The sequence below is a fragment of the Bos taurus genome, chromosome 19 (assembly GCF_002263795.3).
Source record: "Bos taurus isolate L1 Dominette 01449 registration number 42190680 breed Hereford chromosome 19, ARS-UCD2.0, whole genome shotgun sequence".
Taxonomy (NCBI): Eukaryota; Metazoa; Chordata; class Mammalia; order Artiodactyla; family Bovidae; genus Bos; species Bos taurus.
The window spans coordinates 40,746,963-40,754,597 of record NC_037346.1 but is presented as its reverse complement, the minus strand read 5'-3'; the positions used below and the strand labels follow the sequence as shown (position 1 = coordinate 40,754,597).

Genomic DNA, 7,635 nt, shown 5'->3' with positions numbered 1-7,635 from the left:
ACAATGGGCAATCAAGCTGGAAAACCGCAGCTGTTAAGACTGTGACGGGAACAGGGAAAATGCTTTTACTACACAATGCGTCACCATCACGCTCCCCCCGGACAAGCTAACTCAACGAAGCATGTTTAACAGACTAGGGGAGAGAGAGAGACCTGTTCCTGTTACAAATAGATTCTTAGCCTCCACTGCCCCCAATGACGTGGAAGAGAAGCTGAAATATAACAGCATCGAACAAAACAATCTTTGGCTTTGGAGTTTCCAAGGTCCCAGCTGCTGACAATCTACAGGATTTTCTGAGAGCAATTTTCAGGATTGGTTATTTGTGACTTGCACATTTCACATTGTACTGTGATATAATTCTTCATATTAACTTCTGTAAAGATAACTGACGGGGTTTTTGTTTTCTGACTGAGCCCTAACAGATACAGATACAGATACAGTCTGTGGACTCAAAGATATCTCCCTGACACTGATGAAAAAAAAGGAAACTTCAAAATTAAAGTGCCCGTCACTATGTCAACTTATGTGAATATATGTATTAGGATGGTGACAGGTATGGCTGGCCTTTTCCAAATTAAACTCAGTGCTCATTACCTATCGCTGCAAATTATCATGAAGCTGAAGGTCATGAATCCAGGTATAACTTAGCGGAAGCCTTATTTTGGGGTCCCTCGTAGGTGGCAGTCAAGGTGTTGTCTAGGGTTGCAGTCATCTCAAGACTTCACTGGGGAGGGTCCACTTCCAAGCTCACTCACGTGGCCATTGGCAGGATCCAGTTCCTCGTAGGCTGTTGGACTGAAGGCCTCAATTTCCTGGCTGCCTGGTGGCTGGAAGCCGCCCTCAGTTCCTTGGCACACGGGTCTCTCCGCTGAGCAACACCATCGTAGCAACCGACTTTGTCAGAGCAAATGAGAGAGAAGAGACATGGAGAGTGAGCACGAGCAAGATGGAAGTCAGAGTCTTCAGGGGCCTGGTCCAGTGGTTAAGATTCCACGCTTCCAATGCAGAGGACACAGGTTCGGGAACTGAGATTCCACATGCCATGGGGTGTGCCAAAGAGTTTTTTTTAAAAAAAAGAGTAGTATCCTCTCATTTTTGCCATATTCTATTCATTAGTAGCAAGTATATGGGTCCAGCCCACACTCAGAGGGAGGGGACCCTACATGACATGTGGTATGCCTACCAGATACTTGAACATTTATAGAATCTTTTCAATAACAAAAACAGTATTTTCAAACATTCCTTGTCTAATCTGAATATTTTCTAAATCTGTCAGCAAACTCCCACACCCATTTCTCATCAGCCACAGTCCTCCCGTTCACGGCTTCAGACCTAGCAGAAAGCCCCCCATCCCAGCCCACACTTCTACCTTGGTGGGGAGGGGGCAGCTGTAGGAGGAGAGGGGCAACCAGGCACTTCCAGAAGCCAAGTGTCAGAGGAGGGCGAGCACCAGGGCTCCACCTTTGAAAAAGGTGCACACGGTCCCTGCCCTGAGGGCATTCGTGGGGCTTTTATTTTTCATTCTCGTGACCTTCTTTTTTTTCATTCTCATTTTTTTTTTTTTCTTAACCAGCCCTACAAGGTTTGGCCAGAAGTGGCTCATCTACTCTCCTGGGCTCAAATCACTCTTTTCTTTTCAAGCACACCGGCCTTGTCTCTGCTCTTAGGCCAGACTCTCTCCCTCCTCACTGTATGCACTTGGGCTCTTTCCTCTCCAATCTCCCCAGTCTGCCCCCTAAACTTCACCAGCCTGACTCTTTCTTTACTGAGCCTTCAGCCTCAACTTGGACATACCTCCTTGCAGGGGCCTTGCCTGAGTCTCCAGACTAGGCCACTTCCCCTCCCTGCAGATTTCAGATTCAGACCAGGGATAGTCATTATTAGATTGGCCAAAAAGTTCGTTTGGGTTTTTTGTAATATGTTTGAAAAACACCCGGATGAACTTTTGGGCCAACCCAATACAACAAGCCCCACGGGATTTTTTAAACAGTGCACTTTGGGGGAACTTGCCCACCCCTGTCATGAGCTCTCACAGAGTTTTCCTCCTCCAGTCTCACTCGGCATACCTGGAACGGGTTAGAGCGTTCCCCGAAGATCAGGCACACAGCTGTCTTGTTGGAGCTGACGGGGGCATGGAGTGAATGAGCAAGTTGCTTCTAATGTGGGCAGGCGAGGGGCTCAGCCTGGTTCCGGGGGAGGCAGACACTTCAAGACATTTAGGTTCCACTGAGAACATCAGGATGCTAGGGGAGAATCACAGTCCAGGACCAGGAGACTTCTTCCAGAGCTCCTGCAGAAATCCAGGATCTTGGAGCTCCTGAGGGTGCCATGTGGGTTGCCCACAGCCCCACTGTTTAGGATTACAACTGGGAGCACAAGATTTAGGGTTGCCAGAGTTAGCAAATAAACATGTAGATGCCTATTAAATTTGAATATCAGGTGAACAACCGATAATTTGTGGGGGACATATCTATTCTACCTGGCAACTCTGCCAAGTTGTGAATAGAGTCTGAGGCGCTGAGACTAGAGTCCATGATTGTTCCAAGGGATTTCTGGAGAAAAGAACAAATCCTAGGGCTCCAAACAGGCCAGGCCCCTCCCATGTTCAACTCTGGACTCAACCTAAATATCCTTCCAGGTGACTGTATTAGTCTCCTAGCGCTGCTGTAACAAATACCACAAACTGGGTGGCTTAAAATAACAAATTCATTGTCTCACAATTCTGGAGGCTATAAGTCCAAAGGCAAGGTGTCAGCAAGGCCAGGCTTCCTCAGAGAATCTGAGTAGAATCCTCCCTTGCCTCTTCCTGTTTCCAGTGCATGTTAAGTCGCTTCAGTCATGTCTGATTCTTTGCGAATCTATGGACAGCAAGCTATCGGGCTCTCTGTCCATGGAAGGCTCCAGGCAAGAATACTGGAGTGGGTTGCCATGCCCTCCTCCAGGGGATCTTCCCGACCCCCCAGGGATTTAACCCGCATCTCTTATGTTTCTTGTGGTGGCCATCAATCCTTGGTGTTCCTTGGCTTGCGGCTGCCTCACAACAGTCTCTGCCTCTTTCATCACATGGCATCTTCCCTGTGTCTCTGCTCTTATCTTCTTGTAAGAACACCAGTCGTATTGGATGAGGACCCACCCTAATGAAGTATGACTTCATCTGAACTCGTTAATTGCAAAGATCCTATTTCCAAATAAGGTCACATCCACAGATATCAGGGATCAGTGCTCCAACACATCTAGGGAAATGGATGAATTAAGAATGAATTAGGGAAGAATGTCCATTATGGATCTTTGATTTTTAAAAAAAAGCAAGATGTAAGAAAAACACACACACACAGCATGATCCCCTTTTTGATCTTAAAAACAAAATGTATGTATAAGCCATTATGAATAGTTTTTACTTTTCATTTATTCAGTCAACAAATAAACTCCCACCAGGGATATAGCAGTGACTAAGGCAGGTCCCATCCATGCCCTCCTAGAGCCTACAATTAAGTATGTAGCTCATTAGAAAGAGGTCCATTTGTTTCTGTTTCCAGGTGACCTTGGAAGGACAAAGGGAAATATTTTTTATTTCTTCTGTATTGCTTGAAGTTTTGTAACAAGCATCTTATTAATTTGTAGCTTTTAAAAGATGTTTCACTTCTTTTAATCCTAAAGACCAACCCTTTTTGGAAGCTTCTTTGTTATGTCTTCCTGAGCACTGTGGCTCCTGTCGCAGCTGGTACCACCATGAGCCGATGGCTGTTGGGCCAACCAGCCAGGCTTTCCGAGTGTGGGTAAGTGTGAGCTAGTAGGAAAGTTGTACACAATCCAATCACTCATTTATTAAAATTTTATTGAACCTGTAATTTTACATTTACGTGTGTTTACTTAACATCTATTTCGCCTATTGGATTCTGAACTTGGAGATGGTGGGGCCATATTTGTTTTGTCCACCATTGTATAACCAGCCTTCAGATCATCAGTCAACATATACTAGCTACTCAGTAAAAGTGTGTTGAATGCATGAAAGAATACCAAACCTTGAACTGGCTTCTATCCATCATCCAGTCTAACCCACTCATTTTATAACTGATAAAACTGAAGCCCAGAAAGTCAAGCCACAGACCTAGTTGTGCTCTGCTTATTCACTCAGTTGTGTCCAACTCTTTGCAACCCCATGGACTGTAGCCCACCAGGCTCCTCTGTCCATGGGGAGTCTCCAGGCAAGAATACAGGAGGGGGTTGCCATGCCCTCCTCCAAGGGATCTTCCCAACCCAGGGATCGAACCCAGGACTCCCGCACTGCAGGCGGATTCTTTACCATCTGAGCTACCAAGGAAGCCCAGGGACAGCCAAGCCCAGAAGAGCCTTATCACTCCCAATCCAGATTCTTACCTTAAAAAAACAGTAATAGCATGATATACATTTTTATGCTGGAGGAGGGCATGGCAACCCACTCCAGTATTCTTGCCTGGAGATCCCATGGATAGAGGGGCTTGGCAGGCTACAGTCCATAGGGTGGCAAAGAGTCAGACACGACTAAAGCAACTTAGCATGCATGCACATACATTTGATAGTGAGATGAAAAGACATGTAACCAATTAAGCATACAGAAGTACTGTCTAATAATAACCAAAATTGTGAACCATTGTTTTCATCAAACTGTGCCTGTTCCCACTAGGGCTAAAAAGTCAACAGATGTTGAGGTTTGTGGGTGCTAGTAAATCACACCCCTCACTTCTCCAAGTTCTGATCCAATTGAGAAATAGTCACAGGAGACAAGTAGGGATTAAAATGTCAGCTTTATTGCTGGTCCAGATGGGTTGGAGGATGTGGCTGAGACCCAAGGCCCAAATGGGCTTCCTTTCCTTCTCTCCTGATGTGACCTTACCCACCCACTCACAGCAGAGCAGCTGGACTGTTGAAGTCTTCTCAAGCAGGGTTGGGACTGCCCTGGTACTCATTGCCTGGAGAAGGCAAGAGCAGAGAGCACACGCTGCTTGTAGTTCGATCAGTCCCAGAGAGAGAGCCAGGAACGGGCTGAGCAAGGCACACTTGATACCTTTTTCCAACACCACCAAATCAAGAGGTCAGTCCTCCTCTCCCAGTGAGGAACAGGAAGGGGCTGCCAAGAAAATTTAAAAGTATCTTCCCAGTACTTCCAAGAGGATGTCAGTTCCTGTTTTATGGGCTGAAGGAGAATGGGGAGAAGAGAAAGTTGTCCCCCTTCACGACAGCCTTCAATTTACTCAATACCTTTTCATAAAATCTAAAAACTTCTGTGTTCCAGGAAGCACCTCTGAGGTTAAAGCTTGTATGATTTGAATTTGCTGAATAAACAAACAAAACAGGAAATTAAACAATTGGTAACTTAAACTAATAAAGGATGAATTTTTCTTAATCACCAGGATATTGGAGACAGGCAGTCCTGGGTCTGTGTGAAGCTCTGGATGCCATCCAGGACCAGGGCTCCTTCTGTGTTTCCACTGCACCATCTTTACCAAGTAGTTTTTGCCCTCATGCTCGCAGGATTTCTTCTCCATCCATCTCTAGGCATACTATCCACATTCTAGGTGGGAAGAAGGGATAAGGGCAAAGAGACAGCTAAATCTGTCCCTTTAATCAGGAAAATAATGGCTTTTCTGGAAACTCCTTTCACAGCACGTATGTTTTCATTTTATTGGTGGGAACCGTATCACTTGCCCCACTTCTCTGGAAGGTGGGGGGAGCTTTGCATTTAATTTCTTTTTTTTTAATTAATTTATTTGCATTTAATTTCTAACTTGACAAAATTGCATTCTTTCAAATAAAGGAAAGGGTAAAAATGAATATTGTATGGCAGAACAAAGGTCATGAAATAATGATGAAAGAAAACATAGAAAATATTGTTAAAGAATTGCTTTTTTAATAAGATCTAAATGGGTGTGTGTGTGTTTGTGTGTGTTTCACTTTTAGCTTTTGGCAAACATTCAAGAAAGAGATTAGTCCCTGTGCAGATATTTTCAGAGCGTAAAATGATAGAAAATTTAGTTCGTTTTACGTAGTTAGCATAACCCTGATACCTAAACTTAACAAAGAGAAAACACACACTATAAATACATTCATTAACTAATTAACTAAAACTGCATACCAAGCTAACTTGCAAGCTGACAAAAACCTCATCTTTCCCCCATCTAGGTTTCTCCCTTGTTTTATTGAGGCACATCCTCAAATGACTTCCTAAGAAAAAGTACATGGGAAGTAAGCTCTTTTAGTCTTTCTGTGTCTACAAATGTCTTTGATCTGCCCTGGTACCTGGTGGACAGTTTAGCTGGATATTGAATTCTAAACTGAAAGTCATTTTCCCTCCGAGTTTTGAAGATATTATTCTGTTCCACTGTGTTTTAGCATCCAGCACTACTCATAAAAAATCAGATGCCTTTTTGATTTTCATGCCTTTGTAGGTGTCTTTTTTTCTCTCTCTCTCTGAAAACTTTTAGTAAACATCTTCCCATGTTCCTACGTATTTTGAAACGTCAAAATCTTGCATGTTCATTATGCTCTCTTAGTCTGGAAGCTTTGAGTCTTTTTGATCTGGGAAATTCTATTCAATTATTTATTGGAATATTATCTCCTACTTTCTCCCTTCTACCTAAAATACTTATTAATCAAACCTGGACTTCTCATATTGTTTGCCTCTTTTCTCTAAAAATAATTATATTTCTTTCCTTCCTGCTTTGTTTTCTGACAGATTATCTTGACATTAACTTTCCGTCTTTCCACTGAACTTAAGTTACATTTTTTATACCAGGAACTTTTTTTGTTCTCTAATTGTTCCTTTTTCATAGCACTGCTCATGTTTCATAGATATAATGTCTTCTTCGATTCTCTTGTTAAGTTCTCTTCTACCTATAAATTGTTTCTGTTTCCTTGGAGATCTCTTTTTTCAGTTTGTTTATCTTAGTTCTTTCTACTTCATATTTCAGGTTTCCTCAAATAGCTTCTGGCTTACGGTTGCCCATTCATAGTTAAGAATGAAGCAGTAGAAAAGTTTCCAGGAAGCTTTGTGTACATAGATAAGAGGAGCTGAATGGCAGGCTTTGTTTCAAAGTGAGTTGGTCTTTATGTCTGGGGACTTCTAAATGTCAGCCTGCAATGTGCTTTACTCTAGGATACCATCTTAATACCAGGTATCCTAGTCTTCCTCAGACAGTTTTATTTCTTTAAAGAAGACTCTCTATTTTACTAGGCAGAAGGAGTATAGGGGAGGGGCAGGACAGAGCTATGCACTCTGCATACAAGGGTCAGAGAAGTTTAGTGTCTCATTGATAGACCTTCAATTACACCCCCAATTTCAGCTGCATATCCTCTTCTCACCCTCCCCTGCACCCCACATATTCACATCTCAAACTTCTTCAGTCTTCCATGGAAGGGTCAGCTCCCATCTGGGCTGCAGAGCCTGCCATGTGCGTTCAGCCTATAGCATCTTCCATCCTGCCTCCTCAGTCACGACTCTTCCATCAAACCACTCCTACATAAATATGAGGAGACTTCTCTTGTCCACAGACAGCTTTCTCCCAACTCTCTTCTTTGGGAAGATTTATATGTGTATTATTTATTTCTGAGACATTTCTGGAGGAAGAGGAGGAGATAAGCCCATATGCATTTGCTTGG

At 43.4% G+C, this 7,635-nt stretch overlaps 1 non-coding gene across 1 annotated transcript; it reads left to right on the top strand.

Annotated features, from left to right (window-relative positions):
* The first annotated feature begins 1,891 nt into the window (after positions 1-1,891).
* MIR2285CB (microRNA mir-2285cb) lies at positions 1,892-1,949 on the top strand. The gene has a single exon (NR_162320.1). It is a non-coding gene; the product is annotated as a microRNA mir-2285cb (primary transcript).
* Positions 1,950-7,635: the final 5,686 nt, after the last annotated feature.